The 25,019-nt window shown below is 38.3% G+C and overlaps 1 pseudogene; it reads left to right on the top strand.

Moving 5' to 3' along the window:
- The window catches only part of LOC129084908 (ferritin heavy chain-like), a 152,466-nt pseudogene extending 127,750 nt beyond the window's left edge, over positions 1-24,716 (top strand).
- The last annotated feature ends 303 nt before the right edge of the window (positions 24,717-25,019 follow it).

The following is a 25,019-nucleotide window of genomic DNA, read 5'->3' as shown; positions in this document are numbered from 1 at the left end:
AGGCAGCTAAGCTGTGCTGTACCACACAGACTGGTCTCTGAGGGTTCAGATGTTCAGACAGTGCAGCCTGTTTGTGCCAAGTAGGCAAAGGTGGGGGGTCAAGGGAGGGGAAAAGGTATTTGTTATAATATTTGGTTCTGTAAATTTATAGAAATAGAACAAATAAAGACCAGTGACTGAGTGTTACACTGGGGGATCCTGAGCTGTATATCCTATGAGGATATTCTTTCAAATCATGCTCAGTGGGGGAAGTGGTCCAACCGCAGAATGCCGAGGCTTCCCCATCTCCCTCCACTGGGGCACTTGGCCTGGCTGTCCAAACAAAAGACACTTCAGAGTCTCACTGGAAGGAGTTTCAGCGTGTCTGGATGACATCACCCTCAGAAAGCCTGAAGGGTGGGAATGGGCCGGCGGGTGGCCAGGCCAAAAGATGTGTTTGATTTCCAGCAGGGGCCTCAAACTGGGCACATTTTTCAAGGCTTAAAAAGAATAGCATGGAAATAATAAGCAGAGGGTAGGGCGACACTTTTAGGGAACACTATGCTTTTTAAAAACAAACTGTAAGAATGTCGTCCTTTTATTTTTCTTGGCTGCTGCTATTAGTGTAGGAAGTAAATAGAAATGGAGAGTGACACCATCTTGCTGTGAATATAGAAACAGGATTTAGGTGGGAAAAACTACATATTCCCAGAGAGTGGAGTTTCTCATTTTTCATGTACGTACCCTTTTAGATAGAATCTGGGAACCATTAGCAGAGTGCTGGAACTGATTGTTATTGTATAATTGTGATTTCATATTCAAGTTGTAAGAGAAATACAATTGAGTAAAAAATGCAGTTGATCGCTGGGAAGCAAATCATTAGTTATCTGTGTACAAAGGTGATAAACTATATCACAAGCTCAAGTAATAATAATAGGTTTCCCTGCTGTTTACTGTCAATAAATCCCCCCCAACATCAGTTATTATTTGCACAATTCCACATTTATTTTCTAAGGTGGAAAAGCTAAATTCAAAACTATTAGCAGAGAAAATATGGTTAAGTATATTTTATTCTGTGACACAGAATGAAAAAACCTGATAAAAAGTTTAAAAAGGGGAGAGGGAGAACAAGTTTTTCTATCTGTACATCTTAGGAAAATTCTTCAAAGGAAAGAAAATGATGTAAAATTTGTGTTGTCTTGCTTCCTGTATTCTCAGCCTCTTTTCTATGAGAAACACCAAGTAAAAAGCTTAGAATATCAGGTTCTTTTAAAATATTTTTGTTCACAGGAGTATTTTTTTCCTTCTCTATTATCAACAAAATTCGGTAATTGCCCTGGACCTTATATATTCCCCCTAGTACATTATAACTATGAACATGAACAAGTTAAAAAGATCCTTGAACCCAATCCAATTACAGATTTCCCCCTCCCTCCTTTTTTTTTTAATTGTTAACACAGTCAACTTTATTTGTTTGACCTAAAATTGGGCTAGAACAAACTATATTTTTAGGAGTTGGAAGTTGTCAGAAACCGCTTGAGAATTCATTTTGCTCTTCATTGGAATAATAATGGATTTATATTATTAGAAAGAAGAAAATAACCGGCTAAACTAGGAGATGTGCATTCCAGTCCCACGTTTAATTCTAAATTGGTTCCAGATAGAAAATGTAGCTTTTCCCTTGAGGCCTTTATGGGTGGAGACTAAGAGAGAGACTTCATGTTATAAACATGTTCTTGGCAAATGTCTTGAAAGTGTAGCTTCACCCCACAATTTGCTAACATTTATGCTTAGAATAGTAAATCACTCCTTCCAACAAGTTGAATTTGGCAGAAATTCTATTGAAAAGTTAGGTCAGAGAGTCCTGCTCAGGAACACAAACAGAAAGAGATATATGGAGTTTCCCAATGAAAGAATACAAATTGCCCTGACAGCCACCAACAATATTCATGAACACCCTTTGTCAGCATGTCAGGAAAATAAACATGCAGACTCCACTGAAGAGTAGATGGTGGCGTAAATGCCCTGCTGTCTAAATTATTAGCAATGTCTTACACTGTTCCTAGCACATATGGTTGAACACTTTGAGGAATATGTCAACTTACCTAAGACGGAGAATATGTCCTTTCTTCTACCAAGAACCACTGACCAGTTTAAGAAGAAACCAATTGAGTTTTGAAAACTAGTAATGGAATAAATAAAAACAGTTGATTAATTTTATAGAGAGAGTGATAAAAGCACACACACACAAACAAAATCCAACAGGTTATTGAAGGGTCCACTCACTATGTGAAAAAGTGCAGGGAAGAGGGCTGTGAACTACATTTTTAGTATCATGTTAGACCAATCAAGAAAAATCAGTGTACAAACAGAGCAGAGAGGGAGGCCTCTAAGGAGGGAGATACCCAGAAGGCCAAAGACTGGCATGAAGAAGGTCAAGGAAAGGAAAGGAAGCAGGTCATGCTTTCTGACATAGTTATTGGCTTGCCCACCAGCCCAAGCTGCCCTGTTCCCTCTTCCAGAACATCTGAAAAATCCCATCCCAACAGGAGCCTGTGAACACATGAGAGGAGTGAGCTTTCCCACATCCGACATATATTAAACAAAATAAAAACTAAACAAATCAGATCTCAAAATACACTAAGTCCTTAAAATAAGAAATGCAGTGGGATTTCCTAATGGGCCTGAGATCTCTCAGGATTAGGACAAAGCCATGCACTTCTGATAGTTAAGCCCTAAGGGGAACACTGTGGTTCTCAAATAATCAAACCCATTCATTGTTTTTCTTTTTCTTTTTTGATATAAAAAGATAAATTATTATTATGGTTTATTTTGCAGTCTCAAATCATGGAGGGTATTAATGTAATTTTGCTAAATCCTTTTTATCGTCATAATGATTTTCTGGTCATTTTTAAATGAATTCATCTACAAATTCCCACCTCCCATGTGAGTTTCATCAAACTCTGTTACCACCCTTCTCTCTTTCCCCATAAGTGGAGAAATCAAGGTGTCGGCAGGTTCGATTTCTCCTGCGGCCACTCTCCTTGGTGTGGACAGCCTTCTTCTCCCTGTGCCCTCACATGGTCATCCCTGTGTAGGTGTCTCTGCCCTGATCTCCCCTTCTTCTAAGGACATAGGTCAGATTGGATGAGGGCCACCCCAATGAGCCCATTTAATCTTGATTATCTCCGTGAAGGCCTGTAGGGAAAGAAAAGCTTTCCTTCTACCGTGCTATGTTCTATAGGTCAGTCTATGAAATCAACTGACAGCAGGCAGATTAACAAGAGAAAAAGAATACAAACTAGAACTTGTTAGTATGTATTAGCAGAAATGAGATATTGAAAGGTGCTGTGGCTTAGAAACTAAAATATATTTGACTGTGAGCTTCTGGTTTATGAAATAATTTTTAATGTTAAAAAATTTAATAATACCACTTTACATTTTGCTAATGAGAAATTCAGTTTCAAAAACACTACCATGAACTTTCTACCTATATTCTCTCTATACAGTGAAGACAAGGGAGTTCATATTTGTAAAGATAGAAAGTCAATGTTTGCTGAGCACATTTGCATAGTTTTCAAGAATGATTATCATCTAAGCCTTGATGATGTTCTTTACTGGAGATAAATATATACATAACTGCGTAAGCACACATTTTTACATTTTATAGCTTCTGATTTTTTTCAGCTGAAAGTATTGTTCAAAACATTGGGTAATATTAAAGGAAAAATCTGTTCTTCAACAGGTCAGCTTCTTCCCTCCAGAGGGGAACACAAATCACAGCCTTTTCTATCACATATGTTTTTATAACATGTATATTTATGGTGACTGATTCTGTTATAGTAAGAGTTATTAAAACAATTCAGATGATCTTCTATATATTAGATTCCTTCTTTTAAGAAGTTACTTACCATAGTTTAAGATTGAAAAATTTACTAACGCTCAAAAAAATGTTAACTATACCTATAACACTAAAAGTGACTATATGTAAACTAGATTATTATAAATATTTATAATAAAGTATGAGAATATCATTGCATATTGAAAACTGTCTACATGCAGTAACTAGGGATTTTAAAATAAAATCATGGCAGGCTTTCACTGAATAATGGGTTGAAATATTTAAACATGTTATCTCTTCATCCAGTTGCTTTGCTATCATATTTTAGCAGGGAGTACTTTCTTCCATGGCATGATGAGCGCTTGGTGGCTCATGTCCTTGGATTTATGGGACTATAGGGCTGCATGTCCACAAAAACCCATAACTTACCATTGACTTGGCTTGACCAAACCCAAGTTAGGCTTCCCTCCTCCCCACAGGGCCCTGAACTTTGGCTAGCCTGCAATCCTGAACAAGCACTGAGGGGCGTAGAATTCCCTTTAACTTTCATCCTGAGAATGCAAAGCTGACTGACCATGGAGAGAAAGCATCCCCATGGAACTTCCCCAATCACAGTCAGCCCTAACAAGGGCCCCTGCCCCACAAAGTCCCATAGACCCGCTTATCCCTCCCTAAAACAGAAAACCTATCCCTGCTTGATTCAGAGATGCTTGCAGAGACTGAGGTCAACATGTTTTCCTTATTGCAATAGTTTTTTCTAATAAAGTTCCTCCTCACTTAAGTCTAGATTTATTTTTATCTGGCAATGTCACACACACACACACACACACACACTTACATCTTAACTGCAACTATGAATTTATTTAACATGTGTTTATTCATTATTTTGTATGTGTTCTTTACTGTGATAGATGAAGGACGATAAAATGTTGTCATTAAATAATTTACAAAATATACCCTGACATTTCTTTAAATAGTAATACACATGGTATACAATTAAGTGAAAAAAATAAGTAAACAGAGACTTGGAAAAGGCAGTTATTGGTATGTCCAGAGTGTCTCATAATGGCTTTCCAAAAGAGCTTGTACTTGCGATCAGCCTGCAGGAAGTGGTGTGATTTGGCAGATGGGTGAAGAAATGGAATAGTGAGTCCATAACAATGTCTGAAAGCAAGCAAACAAATGTAGAGATTTTTTTCTGAAAGGAATAAAAGAATGTCATATCCATATTTAATAGTGGACTGGTGCCTTCCCTTGTTTCTTATATATTTAGCATTTACTATATATTTGGCACTCCATGGGAATTCAAGACCAGGTAATACATACTTGGGATAACATGGAATTTTCGTGTCATTTTACTGAACTGTCTAACATTATTACCCTAAATTGGGAATTTTTTTATTTGTGACCCTGACTTTGATAAACATTTCAAGATATCCCAATAAATCAATAGGTTTTTATAGGGAAAGTGAGAAGGGGAAATGTAAAATTTGGAAGAACATGAGACTGAGGAGTCAACCCTTTCCATGTGAAGAGATTGTATTGTATGCCATGTTCTTATAATGTGACCTTTCCTGCAGACATACTCACTAGCTACAGAAAATCAAGCCAACATGCCAGCAACACTGATTCATTTTCTTGGGAGATCTTGGCTAATATTCTTAAAGATGGAATCTGATGATAAAAGGTTGTAATAGAGGCAGGAGCCCCAGATGGACATGGCTGTGAAGTAGTCAGGAAGCATGAGAAGGACACAGACCCTCCCAGACCAGCAGGGATGCCCTGTGAGGATGAAGGGTGGTAAAGAACAGTCAGCCTGTCATTCCAGCTGCTTCTGCTCTCCAATTAGTGTTGACTAAGTTTCTCTTTCTTGAAATCAGAAAGCCTCGCTGAACTCTCAGATAATTTATCCCAAGATGTTATATCTATGTAATACCAGAAACATGAGGTGTTCTTTGCCCTTTGCTAAAGTCAACCCTCTAGGTCATTTAAAGATCTAAGAAAATGTAAGATGAAGAGAACACTTCTGTCTAAGGGCATAGGAGCTGAAAGAATTAAGGTAGACAGTAAAGGAGAAAAATTTGCTATACACATTTTAACTTTCATTGTTTGCTGTTCCTTCTGTTGTGCTTATTAATATAAGGTATCCAGATATAGTTCTGCTTGTCTAGCTGTTTATAAATTTGAATCACAGGAATCAATCGAGATCAGTCCCTTGTGACAGTCAATAGGGCAATAAGGAATGACTCATAGAAGATGGAATTTGAGAACCACTCAGCACCAAGGAGGTAGAGTTAAAGCTACTTGGATGGTTTTGTCTGGAAACAGTGATCAGAGGACACATGGAAATGGTTACCATTCTGTGCTTTAAGAAAGAATACCATTGTACACCATTGTGGAGGAGACTGGTGAGGTTGAGCTTCTGATGTAGTAATGATATCTGCTGAGGTGTCATTTCTCAAGCCATTCTTTGGGAGATCCCAGTTGATTTTTCCTCTGAGCAATCTCCATAGGAATGACCTGAAGATCATCAATATTTATCTGGGCTCATATATTCTTTGTAATATTATTGGTTGGAACTCTTCTATTGGACCTTTAGAAACAAAGTCATTACTTTAAGTAACTAAATCAAATTGCAACAACATGTTGAAAACACAGCTTTCCTAAGTTGAATTGTGATATGTAGACAAATCATTACATGTACAGTAAATAGCACCAACTTCTTATTGTTATCTTCCAGTTATTCCTTTAGAGTTACTAGTGTTTCTCTAGACTGGGTTATGTCTGTTCCCCTTGACCATGTCTGCATATCTTTGAAAGGCTCATTCCTTGAAGCCCAAGGTGTCTCCTCCTGGTGGGCAATCATCTCTTCAGTGGTTACAGGACCTGCCAGTAACCAGAGCACCAGAGAAGGAGTAACCCACTCCACTTGCTTACCTGGCGTCATTACTAATATTAGAATGTGTCAGGTTTTCCACTGTAAATTTAAACCATATAATGCTTTTCCCCTGTCTCTCTCTCTCTCCCCCTTCTCCTTCTTGTCTCTCCAGGTTTTTTCTTTTTGTTGTTGTTTTTGTTGCTTTTAGGGTTTTTTTTCTTTTTCTTTTTTTTTTTAACACCACATCTTGAGCTAGAGTAAATTCCTCCTTTTATTTTTCACCAAGATGGGAGGGTTTGTTTATTGGTGACTTGAACATATGTATCATTCCAAACGCAAAGCTCAATCACTGTGATTCTAGCATCGCTTAGAGAGCTTTTTAAAAATTGCCCCACTCTAGACCAATTAAATCAGAACTGGTGCTAGCCAGTATTCTTTAAAAGCTACCCAGGCAATTGTGAAGTGCAGCCAGGATGAAAACCACTGGTGAGTGAGTATCCAGAGATGTGATCTGCAGATGCATCACCAGCCAGGCAAACAAAAGGACCTCACTTTCTAATTCACTTCCTCTTCTTCAAAGCAGTTGTGACTACACTCCTGGATCAAAGAGACTGCAAGCTCCTGGGGCTATGACCATCAGAGGGCTCACAGCTCTGTGGACCTACAAGGCTTTGAAGTCCACTGTGAGTTTCTATGGCAAGGAAGAAGTGGTCTATTAGGGAATTAAGTCCATGATTTGCCAAGAGCACTGCTTTCCATCAACTTACACAATGAATCTGCGGTGGGCAGAAGACCATCATACCCTTCCTTACACATTGATTTTTGTTCTATTGAATGTTGCTCTTCATAAAAATGAATACTAGTGTCTCCAGAAAAGTTAAGAATGACTATTTATTTTCAGCTACTTGTCAACATTATTAAAGTTTATTTGAGATACTCTGAAAAAATTTGTCTTTGATAACAGAAAATAGCAAAAAATTAATTCATTGTCCATTAAAATTCTCATATAGGCTTTTGGCCTTCAGTAGACATCTGGTCTCTGCAGAAAGTAGTTTAATTCAAATATACAAAAGAAGAAAAATGGGGATCCTATTTTCTGATCTCTGATTGTATCAAAGCATAGCCATGTATGTCCAATAGAGAAAAAGGGCTTCTGCATCTTTAGGATCTCATGTGATCACTGAACTCAGGTGCCCTGTTCTCTGTTTTATGACACTTTCTAGGCACTTGTGGTTCCATAGCTTGGCTATACTGCATTTTTATGCTAAATTATGGTTGATTCTAAATATTAACATGTCAAAACTATGAGGTAAAGGAGGACTTGACCACACTGCACACAAAAGATGGTAAATACAGTGTTAAACCCTATGATTAAAAAAAGAAAAAAACCTAAAGGAAATCTGCAGATTGGGCTAATGCTTATATTTATATATTGTATGGAGTTTGATCACCATGTTGTTCCTCAGTAATCATTAACTATCTTCACAATAACATCCCCAAAGTTAGAACGGGTTACACGAGTTTGGAAATATTTTACTGACTTATTTTAGATTCAAAATAAAGTGGTGACAATTTAAAAAGTAATGAATTAGTACAGAACAAATCTCACCACAGCCAGTTTTGATCATTCCATTTAATCTATGAGTATGTATTATAGGTAAGTTGTGTTTTATTAAAACTAATCTTATTTTTAAAAAATTAAAGTAAGATTTTAATTACTAACAGAGTGAATTAGTTACATCTCAACATAGGGTGCCTTTATCTGTGTCCCAGAGCTGTTTTTTAAAACACATTGTATATAAGAGTCATGTGTCCTACAGGTGGTAAGAGAAAGTCCATCCCTGCAGAAAAAGGAAATATAAAGCAGTAACTTAACTTGGAGGAAGAAAACAGAAAGCTATCTATATTGTCCATACCTACTACCATTTAGCTAATCTCGGCAAGATATATCAACTTTGAAATTATTTCCTTTTTACCACAGTAAGTTGAAAGAGCTCATGGTGCCCTCCATGTGTTGAAAACTCTTGTGCTTAGCAGAAGCTGAAACAATTACTTTCACGCCTCTCCGGCTATTAGAACTATGACTAAGTTGGTTTATAATTTAATTAACTTTCAGAGACCTTGAGCATTTAACAGATTTTGGCTGGATTTCTAAGTTTGACTGAATATCTGCAGTACTTAGATATAGGAGCAGGCAAGTGCTTTGAACTGAAAAAGTTACACTTGACTGGTAAGCCTTACAGAGCTGACTCTTCTAGCACTGGATCACAAGTCCCAGATCTACGCTGGAAGGCTTGGCTATCTGAGAAAATGCCCCATGAGATCACAGTGTACAGTAGCCACCATGGCTACTGGCATAGAACAGATGGAACATCTCCCCTAGTGTACCCGAACCATCTGGGATGGTGTTCTGTGCATACTCTGAATGGCAGGTTAGGTGGGGTGGATACTGAGCTTTTCAGCAGAGTCACAAGTGCTGTTTAGGCCTGATCTCAGGGTGCTCCCAAAGAGCCCCAGGGGGATGGGGGTTGCTGTGTGACCTCCCTGAGCTTGAATTCCTAACTTGCAAAGAAGACTGGCATACTCACCACTCAGGCATGATTTTTTTTGAGACTGAACTGAGAACCTATGTGACATCACAACCACAGAGAAAGAAACATAGGAGACATTTGATATATGGTAAAATTCTTCCTTTGCTTTGGAAAACAAAAATTGATTTGCTATGAAGAGAGGATGGCTGACAAAATACCACGTAATTTCCTATCTCTCTCTTTGAGAATTTACTCACAAGTTTATTTTTTCCCATAATAATACACAGGAAATACATGACATTTTCCAAGTGCTAGCCAAATTCTATTTAAGTTTGTTAACATACTAGATCATTGACAGAGGTCTTTTGTGAGGTTTCATTGGCCTGGGTCAAAGTGAACACTGGATCACCAAGATAGCTCTTTTCCCTGAATGCAGTGGCATTTTGCCCAATATCCCCTATGCTATGCTATCCCTTTTCACATGCTTAATAGGAAAAAAATTGTTTTTTCCTTTCGGATATGTTTTTTTCGTAATGAAAACGCCCTCTAAAACTGAAGGCAAATTTTATTTTAATGTGGAAATATATTCCAGCTCTAGAATGAATCAATCCCACATTTTTTTCCGTAGGATAAAAGCATAATGTCTTTAAGCCTTTATGTATTTTCACAGATGTTATTCTTCTTTTGCCAAGATGTGAACTATCAAAAATCATATTTTGCAGATATATATATGTACAAGTTGAAGCTAGAAGTCAGAGAGAATATTAAGGGCACTAAAAATTTCAGCTTCCTAAATTTTTATTTTAAGTAATTCTGCCCACCCATAAAGCAAATATTTGGAATGTGTCTATGTTGAATGGCTTTACCTGACTCATGACGGAACTTTCAGGACAAAATGAGCACACTGTTTCTGCTCCTGTGCCCCGAGGGTGGGGACAAAGCAGGTCTTTCTTTAAACAGTCACAGGTTGTATCACTAACCTTTGTGTCCCTTCCTAATGACTTGTGCTCTTAACTTCAGTTTAGTAATAGCTGACAAGTTCAACACTTAAGTACAACCTTTTGAAAATATATGTTTCTACTACTAAGAATTTTTTCCCTATAAAATTGTGTGGCAGTAAGTATCCTTTTCCCCTCTACTACATAAATGAAAACAATGATCTTGATCTCTTTATAAAAAAAAGAAGAATGTGGCTCTGAGTGATGTAGTTCTAGTTTATGCCATCTTTGCTAAATTTGTACATTAGAGTAAGTCTGTAAGAAGCATTGACTTTTAATACAACTTGGTCCCAAAGCATTCTGTAACTTTTCTATCATTGGTTGGTATATGTGGCCCAAAATAGAAATGGAAAAAAAAGTTAGTGGAGGGAACCTCAGACTGGGGTACGATGATGCCAGCTCTGGAAGAGTGGAAGCAATAAGATTTGGAAGCAGAACTAGGATGACAATGGTCCCAGTCTGCCCATGACTACATGGTGTCCTGAATGATGAGCTCACAAAGCTAACACCAGGAACAGGCCACTCGAGCCACAGCTACCCTTGGACTCAAATATGGACTCCATCTTCTACTAGCTTGACGCCTTTTGGAAGACCAGCTCCTCAGAGCCTTAGTTGTCTTGTCGGTAAAGGGGGTAATAGTAACTACTCCTTATGGAGTTAAAGATTAGAGTTTATATATGCAAAGCGAATACTCTCGAATATCATGGTGAAAATAACAAAAATGTCCCAAATACTTTTGATGTATTGGGTACTATAAAATGCATTTCTATCTCCCCACAATAATCTAGCCGTGTAGGGAGTCAAGTCATTATCATCCTTTCTCCACATGGAATGAGCCTGCGGCCTAAGGGTTGGGAACTTGGCAAGTTAGTCACACTACTGGTGACTGGCTGAGCAATGTCTTGAGCCTAAACACTGTCCATGTTCTCACCACCGTGACACCAGGATCAATTAAAAATAAGGGCTTGTTCTCATCATGATCTTCAGATAAAAATTAAAAAGATGGGTCTTACCTTTTTTATCTCCACACATGTCCTCACACATAGCAGTGATCCCAAAGCGCTGAACTCAAGAAAGCATGCCACCAGTGTGGTGGCCCCAGAAGCAGAGATCAGCTGCCTTTGTGTCCTGTTGAAAGGCACACAGATGTTGTCACAGTTTTCCACAACCAGGGCTGAGTTTGGGTTGACAGATCCCAAAGGATATTACAACCATCTGCTCTTTGACACCCCATGTCCACTGACATGATTACCTAACTCCTTTTTTTTAAGTGGGCTGCTGCTTCCACATTTTAAAATGCCTTCCTCTGTGCAGAATGTGGGCCACTTTGTGATGATTTAAGCAGGAATCTCAAGGACCTAGACCTTCATTCTTTTACCTATTAAAAAGTAACGGCCAATGCAATACTTCTGGCCATATCACTGTAGGCTGAGGGGTACTGACCTGGACGCATTTTCAGAACCTCAGCTTTCCTTTCAGTGTACCCCTCTTCTGGGCTCCTGCTCATGTCAGTCCCATCTTCAGTTAATTTTGTGGCCTAAACACTTACCACTGAAGACAAACTGTGGTCTGTCCAACTATGCAAAATGATCTATTAAATAGAATTCTGTTGTTTTAAGAAGTCAAAGACCCATGACTCTCTTGGCATTTTTCGTATAGCCACTGTTGCCAGGACCCTAGGCACTGCTGGTTATAAGCTTTTGGGATAGTTCATGCTAAGCTACTTGTCTTTCTCATCAGGGCCAATTTTAAATCCAGTCTCTTATGTTGATATAGAACTTGTTTTTGTTTTCCTGCCTGACACAAGCAGGAAGCTCCCAGAGCCCAGAAGTAATACAGCAAATTACTTACATTGCTTATTTCAGTTTAGTTACCGAGTGATTATTTGTAAAATATTCATGTTTTCTATGAACCACTTCAATTAATTTAGTGAGATCATTTCATTTACATAAAAAGTTGGATAAACATTCACTTGATTCTTGAATGAAAAAAATTAACACTCATTTTTTTCTGCTGATTCTGTCATTGCATGTCTTTCATCAGCTCTCCAGGAACTATTAAAGCTCCAGGTCATTTCTACAGTACATTCACTTTTTAAAATATAATTCAACCATTGGAGATAGGTTTGAATTTCAAATATCTGCCAGGTGCTTCCCATTGATTTACAATTTCTCCCAGATTTATATAAAATTAACTAAATTCTTTCTGCTTTTTAGAGTAATGTAGTTGGAACTCCCTTCTACCAAAGACAATGTCAAGTAGAATGTTGTTTTAATTTAGGTTTGTATTTTAGGGAAAAGTCACTTGTGTTTCATTGCCCACAACCTTAATATAATAAAAAAGCTGAGACAAAATAAACAAGCCAGCAAAGAAGACTCGCTTTTTAAAATTATTTTTCAAAGACTTTTTAAAAATATGCATATGTTAACTCTATGCCATTTATTTTACTATTAACATTTTTATATTGAGAAAACAAAAATGTGGAAGTAAGTTAAAAAGGAACCTGACGAACCACTATAACATATTAAATTATGTCATATCCATGGAAGTGCATGCACTTTATTTTTAGGCAATTCTCTCATGCACAAATCATTGATTATTAATTATTATTATAAGCACAATCCCCTCCTCAAGAATTTTGTTATACAATTTCCAACATGCAAAAAAACTGAAAAAATTGCACACTGAGCACTCATCTACTCATCACCTAGACTTTACAATTAACATTTGTTATCTTCCATACCTATCCATTTTATTCATTCTTCTGTCCATAGACCAGCCCATTATAAGCGCCATTTTAACATAATTATGATCTAACTTTCCACCCATAGGAGATTGTAAGTAACATATTAGAATGGATTTAGACAAGGGAAGAGTATCAACTGGGGGCCTGATAGATCCTGGTTCACTGACAACCTTAAGATTCATGTGGATGACACTCACTGAAGTGACAGGTACAAAGGAGAAAGAAGAGCTCAACAATCTTGATAATTAGAGGCTACTGTGTAGATGACTGAAATAGAAAAGCTATCAATTCCATCCCATGTGCAGGACAGACATTGCTAACAAGGGTCTACAATCTTGATGAAGCCTAGAAATGGCCACAAAATCCTTCTCAACACAGTGCTCTAAGCAGGTATCACTAGTAGATCAAAGTTTGCAGTCAAGTTGAGACTTTTTTCACATATGGCAGAGCAGACACCCTCTCTACACACCTCAAAACTCCCAGGCAGCTGTACCAGAGCAGCATACCATTAACATAAATAACATAAAACTGATTATTAGTAAACATGAAATCAGTAAGTATAAAGTCTCTTGTGTGCTCAACACCAACACTCCTCCAATCTTGCAAATTCAGGCATTCTGCTTCTTTTGCTAAGAGAGAAAAGAAAGAAAAAAGAAAAGAAAAGAAAGAAGAAAGAAAGAAAGAAAGAAAGAAAGAAAGAAAGAAAGAAAGAAAGAAAGAAAGAAAGAAAGAAAGAAAGAGAGAGAAAGAAAGAAAGAAAGAAAGAAAGAAAGAAAGAAAGAAAGAAAGAAAGAAAGAAAGAAAGAAAGAAAGAAAAAGAAAAATGAAGTTTTGCATTACAACACTAACCATATTGAGATATTTTTGCTGTGGGATAAGGCTGTTCTCAGTGAGAGGAGTTGATCTCAACTCTTCTGAGTTGATCTCAGAAGAGTGGTACGCCATATATTTAGAAGAGAACAATCTAAGCAAAAATAACATTTACGGAAGACTTCTGATGTCCAGGTAGAGACACAGGTTGGATGCACTGAATGATTTGTGTGCGTGCAAGGTGGTGAAGACAAACAGGCAGATGCTAAGTTTCCTGAAAGAGTTGGGGGTAGGGGTGGGGAGAGAGTGAATAATCAGAAGGAAAGGTAGTTCTACATAGATATACAGTCATTTTCTGAATAATGGACTTTGCTGGAATAAACATAGTTTGGCTTTTATTTTTTGGTATACAATTTGAAAGGCCATAAAAAGACAACAAACTTCACTGAGTCTGATTTTGAATTTTTGTGATTTCTTTGTCTATTCATTTCACACTAGTAATGGTGGGGTAGAAGTTATGGAATAATCTGAGCAATAAATTATGTGATTAAGACAGAGGGAATTTTAATATATATATATTTTTAAAGAGCTACTAGGGAAATAAAAGTTAATTTTTTTAAAAGTCCATTATTATTAGTTTTGCATATTAGAAACTTCATTCATCTAGAAGATTCCTGGAAGTGAACTATCTCATTCTTCACCCAAATCATAGATGAGGCATAGCTTGGTATATACACAGAACAATATATTTTGTAACAGGTTAACTTTTTCAATAAAGTGAAAATACTGATTTGAATTCATCTGAATCTTAATGAACTAAATTGATTCACCTTTTAGGCCTGCTGGTTGTAACTGGAGAAAAAGACAGCGGGTGTCCGAATTCTGTGTATATAACTTGCCTCCTTGCATTGCTTATTTAGCTGGGTACTGAAAAGAAAGGTTTTCCCTTTCTCCTCATTCTAAGACCCCTGAGGTCAATAGAGAATATCACATTTCTTGTAATATGCTATAAGAATAAGATTGCCTTGTGAGGTTCAGAAGCTCCATTTGTCCCCAACTGTGTCCACAAATACTTGAGTTGTGTTTCTATTGTGTTTATGGTATGGCTCAAGCTGTTACAGCTTAAAGTGAACCCCAGTGAGCAGTGGTGTGGAGACAGTGGCTCGCAACGCACTTCCGTCCTCAGGGTGGTCTGTGGGCTAGCAGCAGGAGCATGAATGCAATGTGTCTGACTCAAGCAGATAAAATGATGACGCGGCAAACATGTGAAAGGACACACAGTTCCAGGCATGAGGCAGAGGACAGGCTCAGAAAAGAAGGAAGCCAAGTATCAATGAGTTTAGTGGAAATAAAAATTCAGAGTGGAAAAAAACATTTCCACCATTTTTTGAACCATTTTAACACTTAAGATTTTGCTATAATCTAAAACAGAAATGTGGGCTATTTTCCTAAAAATACACTCAAGGTTCCACCCGTTAACCCTTTCGTTACTCTTCCTGCCTGGCTTAAATGGCTCTATTGTCGGCAGTATTTTAGATAAAATCTTTTTCAGTGGGATGCTTCAGAAACAAGTGGTAATTGTTCCTAGAACTACATTTTGGCTTCAAGGACATTTGAGAAAGGCTGACATGCTTTTTGCAGCATGGCACAAACAAAACAATTGTGAAGATACTAGTTTCATACTTTATGCACCCTACTCACTTAGGATGTGTGTTTAATATATATGTGTACATATGTATGATTTTTATGCATATGCATATAAATTTGTGATGTATATTATCCTTTGTAGACCCAACATCTGGTAGCTATTACAAAGATTTTGTTTTTGAAAGAAGTATGAAGGTCTTTTCTGAGTAATGTTTCTCAAGTCATGTGTCCTCACTCTCATTAATTGAGAGCTTTTTTATTGAGTTCTTTATTGTAAAGTGGTGTTGATTTTATAAACTCTTGGAGCTCTGGGAAGTTTGAGCTTATCTGGGACTGTGGGAGAAGAGGGATTCCCAGCTGTCCCCCTACAGCATCATTTTCTCTGTGGCTGGGCTCTTACCTTTGACACTGTGCGGCAGAGCTCACCCAAGGGGCCAGTCTCCTTCCACCTCTCCTCTTTCTCCCACTTCTCCGCATATCACATACAGAGAAAGTGTCATATAGTTTAGTTTCTGATTTTAGATTCTGGATTTATGTACACAATAGATTCAGTATTATATAAAATTTTGGTTGTAAGTCTGAAGTATAGATGTTTCATATACAATAAAACACCCTATTCTAGCAAAGCTCTGTAAGAAGATATGTTTGCTTCTTAGTGAGTTGTCATTATGGCATCAAAACCTTCTCACCTTTTCTTTAAAGACATTTCTATCTACTGATGTGTTAATTACCATAGAGCAATGGCTATTTCTGTCATGTTTACTCTTCTATACTCGGCAGGGCTTACACAGGATACATCCTCTATCACTATGTTTAAATGAATGTCTGGATGAAAACCTAATTAGGTCTGTCTCTTCTAGGGGGAGAGAGGGAAATTGTGAAAAGTTCCCTAAGAGGTTATGAAGCTTCATGCACCCCTGTGAGAAAGGGTGCCGCAGAAAGCCATGGAGTGTTATAGTAGAGGGGCCTTTTTCGTGTGCATTGGTAAACAGCCTAGAGAAGTCTCAGCAGGGGTTCTGAACTCCAAAGTTCACAGTAGTTTGTTAGGCTATCTGCCCACATTCTAAATAAATATTCGCTTTTGTACCAATATTTTTGTGTTCACAATTTTGCTCTTTTTTCTTTTTTAATTAAATTTATTGGGGGTGACATTGGTTAATAAGATTGTACAGGTCTCAAGTGCACATTTCTGTGATACATGACCTGTACATTACATTGTGTGCCCACCACCCCAAGTCATATCATCTTCCATCGCTGTATATTTAGCCCTCTTCACCTTTCAATACCCCCAACCCCCTTTCACTCTGGTAAATACCATTGTTGTCTGCATCTATGAGTTTTGTTTTTCTTGTTTGTTCATTTGTTGCTTTCAGTTTTATGTCCCACATATAAGTGAAATCATGATTCTTGATTTTTTTATGTCTTATTTAATTTAGCATGATATTCTCAAGTTTCATGCATGTTGTCACAAATGGTAGTATTTCATCTCTTCTCATGGCTAAGGAGTATTCCATTGTATTATGTATCACATCTTTATCCAATCAGCTAGCAAAGGACACTTTGGTTGTATCCATGTTTTGGACACTGTAAATAATTGTTGCAGTGAATATAAGGGTGCATATATATCTTTGTGAATAAATGTTTTTAAATTTTTCTGGTAGATATCCAGAAGAGCGGTTGCTGGGTCATATAGTAACTCTATTCCTAAATTTTTTTGAGGAAACTCCATACTGTTTTTCATAATGGATGTACCAGTTTAAATTTCCACTAGCAATGAGTAAGAATTCCTTTTCCTTCACAACTTCTCCAACACTTTTTGCTACTTGTCTTGTTGATAATAGTGATTCTAACAGATGTGAGGTGGTGTCTCATTGTAGTTTTGATTTGCATTTCCCTACTAGTCATTGAAGTTGAGCATCTTTTCATGTCTGTTAGCCATTTGCATGTCTTCTTGGAAGACGTGTCTGTTCAGATCCTCTGCCCATTTTTTAACTGCATTGTTTGATGTTTAGTTGTATGAGTTCTTTATATATTTTGGATATTAACCCTTTTGTCACGCTGTTTCCTCCTTGTTTTTTATTCCTTATCTGAGGATATTTTTTTTTCTGTATTGATTTGAGAGAGAGAGAGAGGAAGAAAAAGAGGAGAGAGAGAGTAACATCGATATGAGAAAGAAACATTCACCACTTACGTCCTATGCCCACCCCAAACCGGAGGTCGAACCCACATGCTAGGTATGCGTCCTGACAAGGGATCATACTCACATCCTTTTGGTGTAAGGGATGACGCTCTGATCAACTGAGCAACCTGGCTAAAGCTGTTGGCTGCTCTTTTTAAAGAGGATTCTAAGAGCTATATAAATTGGAGGCTCCAAAAACCTGGTTCAGCCCCAAATAAGAGTAGGTAATATTTTTTTCTGGAGAACTCTTATTTTACCCTCATTATTTTTTTATCTCCCTCCTTACCCACTTTTTACTTTCCTGATTTCATGCCTTGCTCCTTCATCCATCCTCTTTCCTGACTTCTGCCTGCCTTACAATGTTCACAATGATGCCTGGGAGTCCAGTAACTTAGGTTTCCAACACCATGTGCATCCGTCTCTTAGCAATGTCTTACCAATCTGTGACTCAATGTGGTGAATATTTATCTCCCTCCTAGCTCTACAAAACTGTTCACATTTTTGGGAGTCTCTCCCTTGGTATCTTTATGGCCTCAAGGCCCCAAGTCCCACTCTGATTAGGAACCTAAGTGGTGACTTTCTTCTTCCTTACCCCCAGTTAATAGGATATAAGCATATGGCCAATCTTATGCCTAAAAACAGGATTTTTAAAGAAGTGACAGAAAGACCTTGTACCAGTTGAGAATTATTCCTGAGGGTGACTGCAATGTGAGGATCCACAAGAGATTGTACAAGGGTAACCAAAGCCAATCTCTGAGCCTAATAGACTGACTCTTGAGTGGCCTGGTTTCCTCTGCTTCTTCATTCATTTTCCAAATTTTCTATAATTTCTATAAACTACCAATTATCTTTCTAAATATTTCTCAAGTTAATATGATTTTCTTTTGCTTGCTTGCAAAAATCTGCCCTAAACCCTTTTTTGATATATTAGAGAACTTCGATCCCAATTTATGCTTTATGGAAGAAGATGAAGCTGTTGAGAGAAGCTGAGGGAACTGCTCATTTTGCAGAACTTACCCTGGGAATGACGGTCTAGTTACTTAAAATCAAGATTTCTCTGCTATTCAGACAAAACTATGAATGAATCATTTCTGAAGTAAATGAACTCTTTTATAAAACAGAATCTTCTTTATTGTGACTATTGCATGGAAAGCCTTACTTTTCTTATTCTTGGCAGATATTTTCAGTCATCTGTACAAACACTCAAGGACACCGAACAGAACTGCTGAGTGCTACTAACACTGAGAGTAACAAAAAGTAAATATTGTCTCCCAAAACCTTCCCTTTCCATATGTCTTTATTCTTCTTATTCCCATTACCTGACTATTCCCTACCTGCCAGGATTTGGGAGATGGAAACAGAGGCAGAGAAAATGATTTGGCTTCTCAATGTTAGGAAGCAGGTGGATTATCTATTACACATATCCTCAAATCAACCAGCAAGAAATGTGTACAAGATGGTTTAAGGAGAGTATTGACTAAGGGTATATCACCATCTTTGAACTCAGAATGGGGAAAGAAGAACTGAAATTGGTAGCAAAATCAACTTACAGGTATTCAGTGTGGCCACATAAGAATCAGAAGGGAAATAAAACAACAAAAATCAGAAGAGTGGTACGCCATAGATGCCAAGGAAAAAGAATGCTCTAAGAAGAAGAGTGTGGCCAACAACATCATCCCCAGTGGAAGATCAAGGAGCAGGAGACTGAAACAGGAGGACAGATATGGAATCTGATATGGACTGCATGTTGTAGCCCCCCAAATCCATAGGATGATACTAAATCTTCAATGTGATGGTATCAGGAAGTGAGGCCTCTGGAAGGTGATGAGGTTATGAGAGTGAAGCCCTCATGATGGGATTAGTGGCCTTAGAAAAGAGACCCCAGGGAGCTCTCTCGCCTTTTCAACCATGAAGATGCAGAGAGAAGACACATTCTATGAACCAGGAAGCAGCTTCTCACCATACATCAAATCTTCCTGGGCCTTGATCTCAGACTCTCAGCCTCCAGAAAAGTGAGAAATAAAAGTCCGTTTGTAAGTCACCCAGTCTATGGTATGCTGTTATTGCAGCACAAATATACTTAGGCAGAAACCAAGATAATATTGAGGATCTTACCAAGAAACTGCTCTATGGCAAAGAAAAAAACTAGAAGTTAAGATTAGGTAATCATGCCATGGGAATGTGAAGGACAAGAATGTACATACTCACTCCTTCCAAGAAATCTATCACTGAAGGGGTGATGAGGGATGGTTTATTTAATAAAACAACACACATGGCTATAGATTCTTCTTCCATGCAGTGCCATCCAATTCTGAGGACAGCCAAGAGTTAGCCTATTGTGCTAATGCTTTAATGTGGAAGATAAGTTGGCAGTTCTTCAAAAAGCTAAAAATAGAATTACCATATAACTCAGCAATTCTAGGTGAATACCCAAGAGAATTAAAAACAGGTGTTCACTAAAACTTGCACATGAATATTTATAGCAGCATATTCATTGTAGCCAAAAGATAGAAACAGTTCAAATGTCCATTTATGATAAACAAAATGTAGTACATTGATACAATAGAATATTTTTCATCCATAAAAAGGAATAAAGTTCTGATATATGCTAAAACATGGACGACCCAACATTATGAGAAGCTAAAGAGGCAAGACTAAAAAAAGCTACATATTTCATTTATATGAAATATACAGAATAGACAAATCTATAGACACAGAAATCAAACTAGTGGGTGCCAGGGGCTATGGGAAGGGGGACTGTTTAATGGATATAGGGTTTTCTTTTGAGTGATGAAAATGCTCTGAACTAGATAAGGTGATGATAGCACAGCAAAGTGAATATACTAAATGCCACTGAAGTCTTATACTTTAAGATGATTAAAATGGTGAATTTTATGTTATGTGAATTTCAATGCAATAAAAATCAATCAGTTGCTTTTAAAAATTATGTTGACTGTTAAATATTAAGATTAGTTAGTGATAGACATGTTTTTTAAGCTAAAATTTCAAAACTATAGATTCTTAAACAGTCTCTCCATAACCTTCTAACCCCTTGTTGGCCTGAGAGATGTTAGTATGATGTATTTCTAAATCATACTCATGACTTTCAAATTGATTTTTTAAATCATGATATAACTGGTAAGCACTTAGTTGGGAATAAGGGAATGTTGAATATTTTAAGTCAGGAAAACAGGATTATAAAGACTTGTTCCATGAGAACCAGAGACTAAAGCCATTTTACTAAAGGGTTAACTGGACCACGTGCCTCTCCATAGTATATTTTCAGATTCAGAGTACATGTTTTACTGTCTAACCTAATAAACAGAATGATCATTTACTTTTTTTAAAATTTATAATTTATATCCACCTATTTTGAAGAAGGACATGAAGCATCTGTGTTATCTTTATGTGTACATTCATCTTTTGTGATGTTTTATGTTGTGTAATTTCAGAAGTGTTCGATTCTCCTCCCCAAAAAGGCATGCTCATGTCTGAAATCCCACTATTACAGAATGTAATTTCTCATGTCTTCCAGGATTCTCCAATAAGGTGTAGTTATTTCTGGAGATGGTTACACCGTCTTTATAACTCCATGAGGGTCAGGATTCAGTGGATTCTATCCACTGGAGGATCTGTAACCGAAGTGGGGGTACATAAGGCCCCTCAGTGTCCTCTCCATCCCACTGACTCTACAGTGGTCTAGGGAGGCTTGAATATCCACCTCATACACACCCTGCCCTAGACAAGCCTGTTGCTTACCTTTCTGTGCCAGAGTTGGAAAAGGACAGCTTTAAGAATAATGGGTTTCCTGTTTAAAGCTCAGCTACACTGCTTATTTCTGACTTTGGGTTTTCCTCCTCTCCCTCATCTGGGAGACAGCAAATCTTGAGTGACCAGACACCTGAAACAGCTTCCTTTGTCACAGAGTCATGTCCTTTTGGGAACCCGTGTGGGAGGAGGAGCTGAGACTGCTGCAGAGGCTTGCATTTCAACAAAGCATTTTAGCAACCCCAGCTCACGGCCAGGGAACATGGAAGATATAACATAGCATGGCGCTGATGAAGGTTCCCCACATGACTCACCCAGAAACATGGCCCTGCTCAGAGCCCCACCGTATCTGTGGAAAACATTCTCTAAGGCCCTGGACAAGGATGACTCATGTCAGAGGGTATTTTTAGGAATCCGTTAACTGGCATTTAGCTCAGAGAGGCAGGATCCAATTCGAGAGGAACTATGAGCTGTTACACACAAGCTGTTTTGAATGTTGTAATTGTGCCACGGTTTCTTGGTCTGCAGATTGAGTCATCTCCTAGTTAAGCAGAGGGGAAACAGAAAAAGACTGTTGCCACAACAGGGCATTTGATAAGATGCTAAAGAAATCAATGCCAGTACACAGCATTATTTTTATCTTTGCAAGATCACACCTGCTGTTCCAAGCCCATCTTTCAATATTAGGTTAAGTTTTGCAGAGTCACCCCTGAGCATTTTAAGGAGTACATTAAAAAATCAGCACTGGTCATAGAGGCAGAGTCCAATAAGTTAAAATGCCTTTTTACACAAGATTGACTCCAGAAGCTGCTCATAAATTTGCATGCTGCATTTCAGACCACTGGAAAGGAGTGAAACGGAACAACAGGTGCTGCCTGTGAAAGGTGTTAAAGCCTAGGATCCCTTTTCCTAGAAGGCTGGGAATTTCCCAAAAGTCTGTGTGTGCACATATGTGCACATGTAGGTATGTGTAGGGTTTTGTGTGCTTTGCGTTTGAATGATTGTATGTGTGTTGTTTGTGTGTGTATATTTGTGTATTATCAGGCACATGTGTATCTGTATGTGTCTGTATGTATCTGTGTGCATGCATGTGTAGGGATGTTCTCTGGTTGCATATGTATGTGTGCACACATGTATGTATATTTATGTGTGTGCATTTGGTTGCATTATGTGTAAGTGTGTATGTTAAATGGTGTTGTGTGTTTGGGTATTTCAATGTCTATTTAGTTGTATACATTTGTATGTAGCTATGTGTATGTTAGTTCCTAAACACCCACTCCTGATAAGCACACATTAGACTGCACACATTAGCAGCCTGTGCATGAGTGAGTGAGTGGTTTGCAGAGTTTTCAAAGCTTTGTTTCTGCGGCAGAAAGAGGATATTCTATCAGTGCTCAGAGAGTAATGGTTTTAGGAAGGGGGTGCTTAGGGTAGCGATGAGAATTTCTCACCTTCTAGCAATGATCAAAGGCCAAACAAAACAAACAGCTGAATGTTAAAAACAAAAACCTCAAAAAGTTTTGGTAGACCCTGAGCATCTCTCTTTCACTGTTGCCGCTCTCCTTGCTTTCACCCTGCCTAGTCTTCAGGTGACTTTCCCGTGCTGGCTTGCCTGTGCGTGTACGCTCTATCCATTCTCCCCCTGTCCTGCCAGTCTGCGTTGACTAATCCTGTACCTGGCGCATCTGGGTTTCACCCACAGTCATGAACTTAAAAGGCAGTTCTCCAAATGGAACTCTGATCGCCCAGAGCTCTCCCAGTGGCATTTCACAACCTTTACCCGCTTCCACCATCAGTATTATTAAAACAGATGGTGCCTTTCCACTCCAGCAGGGAGCTGCAACAACCAATTTCAGAGAGTAAATTGGAAAGTTGATGTTTCCTTTTAAATAAGCCAAGGAGAGCTGATCCTGCCCAGCCAAGAGAGAAAACCAGACCTCAAATTTCACCCTGAATTGCAACCACTATAGCACAGTCCTTCGCCAAAAAAGGAAGAAGAAAACACCCCATAGGATTCTGACAGTGAAACTCTGTCCACAGTTTCTCCATGTTTCAGTGCAGATGAAAAGCAGAAATAGCAGACATTTTCTGTGACAGTATTTTTGGCCCAGCCAGAAATGAGGAAGTATTAGATAATTCGGGCAAAAATCTTGTTTTGATGTAATTTCTAGCCATATTTCCAGACTCAAAATATTTAGCTAACCAGGAGAAGCAGCTAAACCCTGGGGTAATAATTTTGTCCAAATAGATACTTTTTAAGAACTGTTAAATATTATAAAGTGCCTAAACATCATTATGTGAAGCTATAGTCAAATACTCTCTTATACTTATAAATAGGATAAGAAAAAAAAGATACTAAAATATAAATATTTACTCTTTGTTTTTCATAGGTGTAATGTCCAAACTGCCTAGATACTTTTAATGTAGTCACTAGTTCTCTATTTCTGCAAGGCATGCACCAGACGCACAGTGTTTTCCCCCAGTGTCAGCAGAATGGCCAGGGCTTAACATTTGCATATTTTCCAGTTATTATAGTAGAGATCATGATTACAGAAAAAATAAACCATTCTGGCCACACCATTTAACCTTACACATAAAATACAGCATCTATGTAATATGGTTTTGTGCAGAAATGGAAATATTTGAGAGAAAATCTTTAGATATATTTGTCAGTGGAAGATACTCTGAATCAAAAGTAACATGAGACACAGTCTTTGCCGAGAGTCACCATGGTTTTCCGCTTCAACAGGGCTTGAACAGAATCCAGTGCTCCGCCACTCGCTATTCCAGCCAGCCGCCCAGATCCATCCTTCTGCGACCTCCTCACAGTGCCCGCGGACTGCCCCAGGGCCCCCGCCAGCGCTCCAGTGCGGCAAAGCCACGGCCTCTGCCACCCATCGTAACAATCACAACCACCTTGTAGGTGTGCCAGAACTACCATGAGGGCTCAGAGGCCACCAGCAACTGCCACATCAACATGGAGCTCTATGCCTCTTATGCCTATCTGTCCATGTCTTACTAGTTGACCACGATGATGCGGCTTTGAAGAACTTTGCCAAATATTTTCATCACCAGTCTCATGAGGAGAAGGAACACACTGAGAAACTGAGGAAGCTGCAAAACCAAAAAGATGGCAGCATCTTCCTTCAGGATATCAAGAAACCAGACCGTGATAACTGGAAGAATGGGCTGAGAGCAATGGAGTGTGCATTACACTTGGGAAAAAGTGTGAGTCAGTACTGGACCTGCACAAACTGGCCACTGGAAAACAATGACCCTCATTTGTGTGACTTCATTGAGACTCATTACCTGGAGGAGCAGGTGAAATCCATCAAATAATTGGGTGACCACGTATCCAACTTGCACAGGTCGGGGCCCCTGAGTCTGGCATGGCAGAGTATCTCTGGGTGACAAAGATGCTCTGGGTGACAGGACAGAGAGCTAAGCCTTAGGCTGCCTTCTCATGGACATTTGGGTGACGTCCCTGGTCACCAAAGCAGTACATGCTTGTTGGAGTTACCTTTACTTTTCCTATAGCTTATACCAAATCATCCACTTATGTCTTTCACCTATACCGTTCCCTCAAAAAGTAATTTGGTACCCACCCCAAAAAATGAGTAACGTGAAACACTAAGTACCTTA

The sequence above is a fragment of the Pteronotus mesoamericanus genome, unplaced genomic scaffold (assembly GCF_021234165.1).
Source record: "Pteronotus mesoamericanus isolate MK-2021 breed Mesoamerican mustached bat unplaced genomic scaffold, CSHL_Meso_final contig_130, whole genome shotgun sequence".
NCBI lineage: Eukaryota > Metazoa > Chordata > Mammalia > Chiroptera > Mormoopidae > Pteronotus > Pteronotus mesoamericanus.
The sequence above is the reverse complement of the archived record's forward strand: the minus strand, read 5'-3'. Positions and strand labels throughout refer to the sequence as shown.